Source organism: Sorex fumeus, unplaced genomic scaffold, assembly GCF_029834395.1.
Source record: "Sorex fumeus unplaced genomic scaffold, SorFum_2.1 ptg000045l, whole genome shotgun sequence".
Classification (NCBI taxonomy): Eukaryota; Metazoa; Chordata; class Mammalia; order Eulipotyphla; family Soricidae; genus Sorex; species Sorex fumeus.
In genome coordinates, this window is record NW_026606102.1 from 14,681,447 (window position 1) to 14,694,572 (window position 13,126).

General features: G+C 43.2%; 1 protein-coding gene across 10 annotated transcripts in view; it reads left to right on the top strand.

Moving 5' to 3' along the window:
* The first annotated feature begins 365 nt into the window (after positions 1 to 365).
* Positions 366 to 13,126, top strand: part of TUT4 (terminal uridylyl transferase 4) — a 122,842-nt gene continuing 110,081 nt past the window's right edge. For 4 of the 10 annotated variants that reach the window (XM_056122250.1, XM_056122246.1, XM_056122248.1 and 1 more), the window contains exon 1: positions 367 to 551. The gene's annotated coding sequence lies outside the window, so the exon portion shown is untranslated. Of the gene's footprint in view, positions 552 to 13,126 lie in introns of all 10 variants that reach the window. The other 6 variants (XM_056122245.1, XM_056122247.1, XM_056122249.1 and 3 more) reach the window with 2 other exon arrangements.

Genomic DNA, 13,126 nt, shown 5'->3' on the forward strand with positions numbered 1-13,126 from the left:
GGCCGGCGCCTCCCGCCCCTGCGTGAGCGCCGCGGCCCCGCCCCCCCCGCCCCGGGCCAACGTGTGTCGTCGCGCGCGCGCCCCCGGCTCCGCGTGAGTGAGCGCCGCCCTCCCGCCGCGGCCCCCTCCCCATTGTTTCGGGCGGCCCCTCCCCCACCGGCGTTTCCGACCCCCGCCCCCGGCTAGCCGGTACCCGGGGGAGGCGTCGCTGCCGGAAGGGCGGAAGCCCCCTCCCCCCGCCCCGCCCCCACCCGGGGTCGGCGCCGCGCCGCGGCCGCGTCCCCGCCCCCTCCCCGGCTCCCCCTCGGCCTCGCCGCCCTCCCCTCTGCGGGTCCTCCTCTTTCTCTCCGGCGCCTCCTCCCTCTCCCCACTCCTTCCCCCCCACAATGCAGTTCGCGGCGCGGCGGACATGGCGGCGGAGTCCTGAGCTCGTCGTGTCCCGGCCTCCAGCGGCGGCGGCGGCGGCGGCGGCGGCAGCGGGAGGCGGAGGGGAGCGAGAGCCTCTGAGATGAGGAGGCGCCGCGCGCGCCTGTAGCTCGCGGGCCCCGCAGGTAGGAGGCTCCGGGCCGTCGCCCGCCCGGGTGCCGAGGGGGTGTGCGCGGGCCCGGGCGCCCCCCGCCCCCCACCCCGTCGCCCTCCTCAGGTGCGGCGCGGGCAGGTGTCGGGAGCGGGGCCCCGCCGCGGGCTCGGGGGCGGGGGCCGACGCCGGACGTGAGGCTCGGGGGCCGGGCCGGGCCGCGGGCGTCCCGGGGGAAGGCGCCGGGGCGGGAGGTCGGGGCGACGGCCTGGGCGGCCTGAGCGGGGCGTTCGGGCCCCGGGGGCCGAACTCCGCGGGCGGCCGGGGCTGCTGGGGCGGGGTTCCCGGGCCGGAGCTGCAGACGCGGAGTGGGGCTCGGAGTTGGCGCGGCGGCCTGGGGGTCGCGAGCGATGGCTGCTGAGGTGTGCCCGGTCGGTCCCGCAGCTCGGCTCCGGTTGCACGTCCCAAAACACACACACACACAGACATGGACCCACACACAGGCGCGCGCTCGCGCGCGCACACACACACACACACACACACACACACGTCGGGCATCATCTTTCCGCGGCGCTCGCCCTGGTCTGGAGGAGGGAAGGCGGTGCGTGTGTGCGTTGTGAGAGTGTGTGTGTGTGTGTGTGTGTGTGTGTGTGTGTTTCGCGTCTCCCCCGCCCCCCAGTCGAACGGCGGTAATGAACGCGTTTGACGTGGGAAACTGTGAGCTTCGTATTTGTAAACAGACTGCGCCCGCCTAGGGTGCTGCACGCCTCCGCGAGCGGCTTCGGGGCCTTTCTGGACCCGGGTTGCAAAAAAAAAAAAAAACCAAAAAAAAAAAAAACCCACACACACAAAACAAAACAAACGCCAAAAAAACCGAGCCCCGGGAGAAGCGTGTCCCCGGGATTCCTCGTCGAGCCCGGCCCGTTATTTTACCCACGTTAATTGAAGCATGTTCTTTCCTGAAGATTATAAAATCTTTTAATCGGATGAGTTTTGTACCTCGCGCGAGATCTGAGTTTCGGTATACCGTTTTTTTTTTAATTTTAGTGTTTTTCATACAAAAATAGTTCCTGAATATTGGATGTTTTGTGATGTCTTTTGTGATCTGAAGAGTTCAGAAATGCAATTCTGATTGTGTATTGTTGGCATGCTTTTTCCCCCCTTCTCTTCAGTAATTAGCTGGGGTGGATCAGATTACCTTTTGTTTCCTAAGATTCCCTCCCACCCCCTAGTCGGATAGTAGCTCAATGTGTAACACTTGGGGAAACAGAACAGAATCTGTTTTTAAAGTTATGAGAACCATTAGTTGATAAAATTGGATAATTCCAACTGATTATGATAATTTAGAGAGAATACTAGAACAGGGTGATGAATTCTGGGATGGGTTAGGACTTTTTGCTTCCTTTTTTTTCTTCTTGGTCAGCATGTTCTGTGTTTGAGTAAATTGTGCACTGATAGTTTCTTCTATGCCTTCTTAGAAATTGTTGGACTGCGTTGCATCCTATTACTAATTAGTCACAGCTTGTAAAATTATGAAATATTGATTCATTTAGAAAACTGCTTTGGAAAAAGAAAACTGCTTGATAATTTAGTGGTGATCAATGAGCTCTTACAAGCAAAATTTAAAGAGCACAAAACCATGTACTTTGGGGAAAATTTTTTAAGTTTATTTAAATTTTAATACTCCACATAAAAGAAAGTTACTATGAAACGAGCTATTTTAGGTAAAATTATCTGCCTTTGCAATTTTTCACTTGCCTAGCATGAAAAATGAAAAAAAAAAAAACCAAAACTTTAAATAATGCAGAAGTGAAAGTGATTGACATATAATGTTTTAAATATAGCAAACATTTAGATACAGAAGGGAAATTAAGGCTTTTTCATTGCTCTAGGCCCAACTTGTTAACAATACAAAAAGATAAAAATAGGGTGTTATGTATATGGTCAGTTTTGTGAATACTAAGTTAAATCTAGAATTCACATCTACTTATTTATTGAGAACAGTATAGTATCTACATTTTATTTAGGTTTTTGTACATTTTAATTTACTCGTTAAAGATTTGTATATACAATGATAAATATTTCTAACAAAATACTTGAAAGAGAATTACTAGTTTTTAGTGCAGATTCAATTTATTAAAAGTGACTAGATTTTTATTTGTTTGTCTTTGGGTCATACCCAGCAATGCTAAGGGGGTTACCCCTGGCTCTGTATTCCGGAAACAGTGGTGGCAGTGCTCTGGAGACCATGTGGCGGGGGCGGGGCTGGCGGTGACTGCAGAGATTGATTGAACTTGGGTCCACCGTGTGCAAGGCAAATGCTCTACTCACTGTATTATTGCTCAACCCCAATCGGCCCAAATTAGATAATTTTTTTAGCCTCATAGTTAATTTTGACTGTATGTGTGCTTAAAAAAAAGTCCAATCGGTTATGTAAGTTGAGAAAGTAATTTCAACTTATTTTCTGCAGAAAGTTTCTGCTTTCAAAAAACAAACATGACCTGCCTGTAATTCTGCTGCCAGTAATTTTTTTTTTGGGGGGGTGGGTAAGGCCACATCTGGTGGTGTACCGGATTATTGAGTGGGTGGGGGAGGGTGCATCTTGCTGGGGGGGCTCAATTCTTTATTCTTTACCAGAATTTAACCCAAGGCTGGCATGCTTCAGCTCTTTGAGCTAATCTCCCTGACCTTGGTGCCAGTAGGTTTTACTCTTTCAAAACCACCAACCAACCAACCAACCAACCAAAGAAACCGGCTTGCTCTTCAAACCTGGCATTCTCCATTGAACATGGAATTCACTTGCTTATCTCTACAGGTCTTTGCTTCCTTATTTTCACTCTAGAGAAATCAGTGTTCTCTCTTGAACACACTTTCCTCTTTTTCTCCTCTCACACTTTCCTTTTTATGTATATATATTATATACACATATTTTTGGTTTTGTTTTGGGGTGACATTCAGCGATGCTTGGACTTAACTCCTGACTCTGCTCAGAGATCACTCCTGGTGGGTTGTAGGGGAACCATTTGGAATGTTAAAGACTTAATCAGGGATAACCCAGTATACTATCTCTCCAGCCCATCTTCTCACCTTTCTCAGTATGTTTCAGTGTGAACTACCTTGACTTCAGTAACACACACACACAAAGAAAACCATATCCTTAAACTTGTTACTCTAGCAATTCAGTGAGATGCATTGCTTTATAAAATAAACTACCTGTGGGGCTGGAGTTGTGATTCAGTAGATAGGGCACCTGCCTTGCATGTTGCCCACTGGGGTTCCATCGCCAGCATCCCATATGGTCCCCTGAGCATTGCTGGAAATAATTCCTGCTTCCAGAGCCTGGAGTAATTCTTAAACATTGCTGAGTGGGTGACCCAAAGACAATATAAAACAAAATTACCTGTGCTTGAATTCATAAAGGTAAATTACAGATAATCAATAAAGAAACCAAGTCATCATTGCAGAATGACATATTCTAAAAGAGAACAATTTTACTTTGTGTACTGGCTTGCGCCTGTCTGCTCAGGGGTTACTCCTGAACTCTGCTCTCAGTAGTTGCTCTGATAGTTCTCTGGGAACTATATGATATGCTGGCAGTCTAATTTGGATGGGCTGCGTGCAAGGCAGGCACCTGACCCGCTGTAGTATCTCTCCAGTCTGTGAACAATTTTATTAAGACCTAAAATGGACAAGGATGCAATAGTTTTTAATAGGGTATGAAAACCTTTCTTTCTTTTTTTTTTTCTTTTTGGGTCACACCTGGCGATGCACAGGGGTTACTCCTGGTTCTGCACTCAGGAGTTATTCCTGGTGGTGCTCAGGGGACCATATGGGATGCTGGGAATCGAACTCGAGTCAGCCACGTGCAAGGCAAACGCCCTACCCGCTGTGCTATTTCTCCAGCCCCAGAAACCTTTCTTTTTAATTTAGAAGAATTAACTAAGTGAATTGCTGTGATTCTTCAATCCTAGATAATTGCTTAACTGGGGAATATGTTTAAAAATCAACATGATGTTCCAAAGTGGGTTGGATTCTTACTAATCCAAATCCAAAAAGAATAAAAGGTATACATACAGGTTTCTCCCTGCCTTCCCACCCCTCGTTGGTCTTTGGGTGGGTGATTTTTGGTTGTTTTTTTCCTTATTTTTGGTTTTTGGGTGACAACCTGTGGTTCTCAGGATTACTCCTGGACTTACTCCTGACTCTGCTCATTGACCGTGTGTGGTGACTTGGGGGCCATATATGGTGCCAGAGATTGAATTTGTGTTGGTCGTGTGTAAGGCAAACACCCTACCCACTCTACATATTTACCCACTCTGACGTATTTAATTTGGTGATATGTTACGGTTTCCAAATTGTTCTAATATTCACTTTTTTTTTTTTTTTTGCTTTTTGGGTCACACCTGGCAATGGTCAGGGGTTACTCCTGGCTTTGCACTCAGGAATTACTCCTGGCGGTGCTCAGGGGACCATATGGGATGCTGGGAATCGAACCTGGGTTGGCCGCGTGCAAGGCAAACGCCCTACCCGCTGTGCTATCACTCCAGCCCCCTAATATTCACATTTTTAAATTTTGTCATTGAATGCCCAAAGTAGAACAATGAGCTAAAGGTGTTGAGAAATGGAGCTGTTTGAGTACCTGTTTTATTTCACCAATTATGCAGACATACTTACATATATATATAGAGAGAGAGAGAGAGAGGGAGAGAGCATTTGTTCATAATGAAACTTGTTTTGAAGATGGGCAATCATACACTTGGATGTTAATTTGCTGAAGATTAACATCTAAATTAAATTCAAAGCAGCTTTGTCTTCCTTTTCAGTTATATATACCATATTGCTATTTAGAACAAAGTCAAGTGTTTTATTAATTTCGTAGGAGAAATTGCCTAAGGTTGTTTCATTATTTTTGTGGGGGACTCCCAAGTGGTGCTGAGCATGTGGCGGTGGATATTGGCCAACTCTGCCTATGCTCAGTGCAGTGACCTGAGGATGTGGTGCTGCTGTGGCCTACAGTGCGGGGATACTTGGTCACTATGACGGTGTCAGGAGCATCCAGGACCGCACCTGGGGGATGTTGCTTTGCAGATCTTGTGATGGTGGGATTGAAACTGGACAGCGAGCATGCACCTTAACCACTGTCCTATCTCCTTCCTTGATTGTTCACTTAATAGTTTAGTTTGCATCAAATAATTTGCTTTTGGACTTTCATGCTAGCTGCTAAATTTTAGAAACTCAAAGTTACTGGAGATATTCTCAAGTCTACAATACAGATAATTTATAACAGACTAGATTATTCAGTCCGGAAATTTGGAGGAAACTTATTCATTCTTGGCAGATTAAGGGGATAGATGGAAAGCCATTCCTTAAGTAATGATATTCAAAAGATTGTAAGTGGTTAGGAAGTTTGGTGTGTGAAGAGTGGAAATTAAGTGTGGTAGTAATTGAGGGTTTATGGATAAAATAGAGAAATGGTAGGGAGTGGCAGTAAGAAGTTTATTGTAGACAGCAAGGTGTTCTGAACCTGTGATTAGAAGTTTGTTTTTCCTAACTCCTATTTTGTCTTTCTTCCTTACCAACAGATTTTGCCCCCCTTTTTTTTAAAAAAAAAAAAGGTGATCAGGCCGTCTTTCCCATGCCACTTTGATCTCTTTGCGGTCTTATTCCACATTATTTGAGGATCTTGTGATCCAGTTTTTTTTTCTCTTTTTTCTTTTGTTTTTGGGTCACAGCCAGCTGTGTCTAGGGGTTGCTCTTTGCTCTGTGCTCAGCAGTCACAACTGTTGGTTCTTGGGGAACCATATGCCATGCTGGTGACTGAACAAGGATAATTGCTATGAGGAAGGTGTGTGAACCTTCATACTGTCTCTGTGACCCTAGGTGAACAATTTTTTTTTTGTTTTGTTTTGGTGCTTAGCGGTTACTCCTGACTGCACCCAGGGATCACTCCTGGATTTGGGTGCTGGGGATTGAACCTGTGTTGGCTTCATGCAAGGTAAATACCCTTCCAGCTATACTATTGCCCTGGCCCTGATAGTAATTCACTTTTTCAGAATGAAACTGGAATGTATGTGGTCAAACATAGTCTGGTAGTTTTAAAAGAGTATTTGACTTAAAATGATAGTAGATAATTTACTGTTTAGTTATCATGTTAATTTCTTTCAAAAGAAGTATGAAGCATTAACTTAGATCTTTTGACACTTTTTAATGATAATATAATCACAGGTGAGGAAAGTAGGCACATACAGGTTAAATACCTTGGGCAAAAATTCATAGTTGGTTTGTAAAGTCAGGATTGACAGAGCTTACTTTACTTTTTTCTTTTTTCTTTTCTGTTCTTTCTTTGCAATGCTTTATCTGGCAGTCCTTGGGAACCTTCAGGACTGTACTTTATTATGCTGGGATGAGGGAGCACTGTGCCAGGTACATGAGGGTACATGTGCCAGGTACCAAATCAGTTGCCTGTGGATGCATGGCCTACTCCCTACCCCGTGAACTATTTTCCTGGTCCATAAAGTGCTATTTTTTTTTTAAACTATCTTGTATGTTTTTTTGAAGCATAGACTTTCAGTTTTGATTATTTTTCTTTGATTTCTTGTACTTTTGAAGTCATACCTAAGAAATAATTGGCCTAATCCAAGGCCACTGAGGATTTTTTTTTTGTTTCTGTATTTGGGTTTTTGGGCCACTCCACAGTGCTCAGAGATTACTCCTGGCTCTGTGATCAGGAATTACTCCTGGTGGTTCTCAATGGACCATAAGTGGTGCCAGAGGGACCATTGCAGTGCCAAGAAACATATTGGGGTCAGCCACATGCAAGACTATGTACTATCGCTTTGGTCTATATTTAAAAATTTTAATTTATTTTGGGTTTTGGGTATACCTGGTGGTGCTCAGGGTTTAGTCCAGACTGTGCTTAGGGAACCATGTGTGGTGCCAGGGACAAAAAGGTGTCGGTCACACACAAAGCAAGCCCTCTAACCCTTATAATATCTCTCTGACTTCTATTTTTATTTTGGGAGCCACAATGAGCCGAGCCCCGGCTTTACACATGGGATCACAAGCACCACCAGTTGTAACCCCCTTCTCACCTCCCCCACTTCCTGAAAAGTCTGCATGTTTTATTTATTTATTTTTTGGCCACAGCTGGCAATGTTCAGGGGTTACTCCTGGCTCTGCACCCAGGAATGCAGAGCCAGGAGAAATTTGTTTTTTGGGCCACACCCTGCCAGTGCTTGGGGGACCATATGGCATGCCAGGAATTGAACCCGGGTTGACTGCATGCAAGGCAAGCACCCTACTCACTGTACATTGGCTCTGGCCCCAAGTCTGCATATTTCTGATTCTGTCAATAATGGGTTGCCATTAATTTTTTTTTCTTTTTTAGGTTTTTGAACCATACCTGGTTGGGTCTACTCCCAGTAGTGCTCAGGGGATCAACCAGGGATAGCATGAAGGCAGGAGCCTTATCCTCTGTATCTATCTCTGTTCTTTTTCAAAGTTCTTTAATTGTTCATAGAGTTCACTGTGTAGTTTCCATCCCTGACACCACTTGGGGTGTGGCTTTGGTGGTTCCCAGCACTGCTGGGGGAGGCTTCCTCCAAAAAAAGCCGCAAAAAAACAACAAAAACATCAGGACATTATTATTTGCTATGAATTTTGGAATCAGTTTGTCAATTTCTTGAAAAAAAAAAGCTGGAGTTTTGATAGAAATTGTGTTTGATTTAATGATCAGTTTGGGGGAGTGCTAGATTAATAATGTCTTTTTTGTGAATTGGGATTTTTGCCATGTTATTTTCATTAAATAAGTACCCATTTCAATGGTATTTTTAAAATTTTGGCTTACAAAGGTCATATTTTTGCTAAATTAATTCTAAGTATGTTTTTCCTAATTTCTTTTTCTTCGGTTTTGGCTGACTCCTGTCTCTGCGCTCAGGAATCACTCCTGGCAGGCTCAGGGAACCATTTGGGTGCTGGGGATTGAACCTGGGTTGAGCACTTGCAAGACAAATGCCATACCCATGTACTATTTCCAGCCCCTTAATTTTTTTTTTTTTGCACCTCTTCTGTGGCAGCCAGGAAATCACTTGGTACCAGAGATCGAACCTGGGCCACTTGAAAGCAAAGTCTCTCTAGCCCTTTTAGCTGTCTCCCTGCCCTGTGATTTTTTTGTTGTTTGTTTTTGGATTTTCTTTTTGCTAGAGTCTTGAAATACAACTCTTTTTTTTTTTGGCGGGGGGAGGCCTCAGCTACTCTTTGGCTTCATACTTTGAGATCAGTGGTTGTGCAGGAATCCTGTGGTGCTAGGTTGTGTATTAGCTTTTTGAGCTATCTCCCTGGCTCTACAACTGGTTGTGTGTGTGTGTACATATATCTATGTGTGCGTGTGTACGTATGTATGTTTAGTACTTATATTCAATAATAGTTTGGTGTAATTTTTGATATATTATTGTACAGTTAGACATTGAAGATCACCTAATAACAACTTTATTTTTCTTTAATTTCTATATTTTGGTGATACTCTCAACCCCTACTTCTTGCCACATTTATTCACTGTTCAAGCACTGTTTTACTTTGGGGCTGGAGAGTTAGTACAAAAGTTAAATACTTGCCTAGCATGTTGTTGCAAGTGCCCCTGTTCCTTGTTTGAATCTTCCCAGCACTGCTTTTGGTCTTTTGAGCACCACCAAGCGTGTTCCCTGAGTATAAGAGTCACTAAGTTGTGGCCTCTAGGGAGCACTGCTGGGTGTTGCCCCCAAAAATCCAAAAACAGTTCTACCTTTGACCCAAATTTTCTAAATATATGCTTATTTTTCTTGTGTATTTTCTGATCTGTGCCAACATTTCTGTAATACCCTCTTTTGGGGTTTATTCCTTTACGCACATAAATTCCTTTATCCAGTACCATTACTCTTATGTTCCCTTACTCCAATTAAATTTTCATTTTTTCCCCTACCCAGTATGAATATAAATAATGTAAATTGAATAAATTATTAGGCTGTCATTTAATATATTAAATTCTTGGCACAAGTTGGCATGTTTTTAGTCCCATTTTTTTTATTCTTCATACTTGCTTTTGTTTTACCCTTATTGTAACTCTACTCCCCTATGTTTTTCGAATGCAGGACTGGTCATTTGTTCCACAGAATAGTGTAAAATTTGTGTTTCTTGAAGTTCTTTGAGATACTTATTGGTGGTTCTGGCAAAAAAAGTCATCTTTAGTCAAATCTGTGAAATGTTGCAAGTCTTACAGATTTAGTCTGTTGGGAAGGACATTGAAGAGTCTGAAAGATCCTTCTGAAAAGAAACCCGTAACTTAAAAAAAAATTGGATCATTGTGAGTTACAAAGTTGCAGAGTTAGTCCTGATCTAGTTTCAGGTGTACAATGTTCAACACCAACCCATTCATCAATATCCACTTTCTTCACCAGTGTCCCCAATTTTCCTTCATGACAGAGTTTGCCTCCATGGCAAGCACTTTCTTTTTTCCATTAGGCATGGTGGTTTCATGGTGGTTAAGGTATCATACATATAATTTCTGCCTTTCAGCACCTAGTCCTCCTCTAGAGTGACCCCTTCCTTCTATTGTTCTTTGTTGTACTGATCCTTTCCTTGACCTATTCTATCTCTACTCCATTTACTCTCCCTCCCTCCCTCCCTCCCTCTCTCCCTCCCAAGTAAGCATCCTACTAAGGACCAGTCCTCCTTTTCTTCAATTCTATTGCCCGTGAGTGTTATTTTCCTACTGTGTTTCTTTGTATCCTGCATATCACTCAGTGTCTGTCCCTCTCCAAGTCATTTTACTTAGCATCCAAGCAAATTGCATGACTTTCATCTTTTTTTTTTATGACCAAGTAGTATTTCATTGTGTATATCCCTTTGTTTCTTTATCTAGTCACCTGTTCTTGGGCATTTGGGTAGTTTCCAGATTTTAGCTGTTGTGGATAGTACAATGAAAACATGGGAGTGCAAATGTCTTTTCTGAAGAAGAGTTTTTGGACCCATGGCATTTTCCCAGAATTGGGAGTGCCGGGTTGGGTGGAAGCTCAGTTTCTAGTTCTTTGAGGATTTTCACTGCATCCATGCCAACAGTGGTGGTGGTTGTTTGTGATGAGTGCCAGTCTCTTTGGTATGAGGTGGTAACTTGTTTTGATTTGCATTTCTCTGATTGTGATATAGAGCATTTTTAAAATATGCCTTTTGGCCATTAGTGTTTCTCCAGGAAGTTCGGTTCATTTCTCCTACCCATTGTTTGATGGGGTTGAATTATTACTATTTTTTAAAAACCATTCTACCAGTGCTTTACATATCTTAGCTATTAACCTTTTACAGATGAGGGGTGGGCAAATAATTTCTTCTTGTCTGTGGCTATCTTTGTATTCTAGTCATAGTTTCGAGGTGCAGAAGCTTCTTAAAATTTTTTTTTGGGGGGAGGGGCACACCCAGAGGTGCTCAGGACTTACTCCTGGCTCTGCAGGTCGAAATTACTCCTGGCAGTGCTGAGGGGTGGGAGGGGGAATATATAGGATTCTACAGATCGAACCTGGATTGGCTGTGTATAAGTCAAGAATTCTACCCACTGTATTAATCTCTCCAGTCATAGAAGCTTCTTAATTTAATGTAGTCCTATTTGTTTATCTTCGCTTACATTTGCCTGGGCAGTGGCATTTCATACTTAAAGATACCTCTAGCTTCAATGCTTATGTTTTTCTCTGTGTATCTTAGGGATTCAAGTCTGATATCGAGGTCTTTAATCCATTGTGATTTGACTTTTGTGCATGGTGTTAGACATTAAAGTTCAGTTTTTTGCATGTGGTTTACCAGTTTTCTCAGCACTACTTGTTTCACCTGATACCACAAGGTTTTTCTTGCTCTACTTCATATTTTTGAAGATTAACTGACCATATATCTGGGGGTCTGTGTCTGAATTTTTAATTCTAGTCCATTGATTGGAGGGTCTGTCCTTATTCTAATACCACATTGTAAATAACTACTGCTTTATAGAAGATATATTATAGTTTGAAACTGGGTGATGCCTCCTTGGGAAGAAGAAAAAAACGAAAATTTTCCCCAAGGATTTGACCTGAGTCAGCTGTGTGCAAGGCAAATGCCTTACCCACTGTACTATTGCTACGGTCCCTGTCATGGGTACCCTTATAAGAACTGCATCATTGGGTTTGTTGTTTGATTGGTTGGCCACAGCTGTTGATGCTCAGGTGTTGCTGCTGACTCTGCACTCAGGAATTACTTCTGGTAGTGCTTGGGTGACCATATGGATGCTGGGGATTGGCAGGGCAAATGCCTTACCCGCTGTACTTGGGTTTCTTGCCTCAGGGAGTACATCATTGAATATGTATAGTGCTTTGGGGATTATTGCCATTTTGATGATACTCCTCCTCCCAATCTATGAACAGGGGGTGTGTTCCCATTTTCTTGTTTCCTCATTTCTTTTAAGTAGTGTTTTCTAATTGTATAGATCTTTCACTTCTGTAGTAAAGTCAATCCCTAGATTCTTGATTTTCTGAGGCACAATTATTAATCGGATCTTGTAGTCTTTTTTTTAAAATTTCATTATTTATATATAGAAAAGCCATGGACTTGTCTCATGGAATAAAGAGGAAGGAGGGGGTATGAGGGAGTTGAGAGGGGAAAGAAAGAACTGGGGATTGAGTTAGCTTTTTTTTTCTTTTTCCGCTTTTTGGGTCACATCTGGCGATGCACAGGAGTTACTCCTGGCTTTTGCACTCAGGAATTATTCCTGGTGGTGCATGGGGGACCATATGGGATGCTGGGAATCAACCTGGGTCAGCTGCCCACAATGGAAAATATTACTTTCCCAACATCCATCTGATAAGAGGTTAATATCAAAGGGCTGGAGTGATAGCACAGCGGGTAGGGCGTTTGCCTTACACGCGGCCAACATGGCCGACCCGAGTTCGATTCCTCCGCCCCTCTCGGAGAGCCCGGCAAGCTACCGAGAGTATTCGATATGCCAGACACAGTAACAACAAAGTCTCCAATGGAGACGTTACTGGGCCCGCTCGAGCAAATCGACGATCAACAGGAGGGCCTTTACCTTTATCTTAATACATTGATTCATTGAAAGTTTTTATTGTATTAAAAGTGACAATAAAATTTATCATTTTAATCACTTAAAAATGTACAACTTAATGCTATTTGTACATTCAGAATATTGTATGACAGTTCCTGTCACCAGAACTATTATCACAAATGTTATTGCAGATTGCATTATTAATTTTTGTGTTGATACAAATAGAGTAATATGTATTACTGTACATACTAAGTAATAACTTTTCATTGTTTCCCCCAAACCCTGACAAATTCTTCTCTCTTAATGCCTCAATATATTTGCTTCTACTAGGTTTCTTATATAATCCTTCAACATCTGTCCTTTTGTTACTAGCTTATATACTGGCTTTGTTATGGTTTATACATGTAGTGGTATATTCAAGATTCCTTCATATTGAAGGAATTTTTCAGAATTTCTTTTCTTTTCATGATTGAACGATATTCCGTAGTAGATACCACATTTTGTTCAATCACTTGTCTGTTGATGAGACATTTAGGTTATTTCTATCCTTTGTTGTG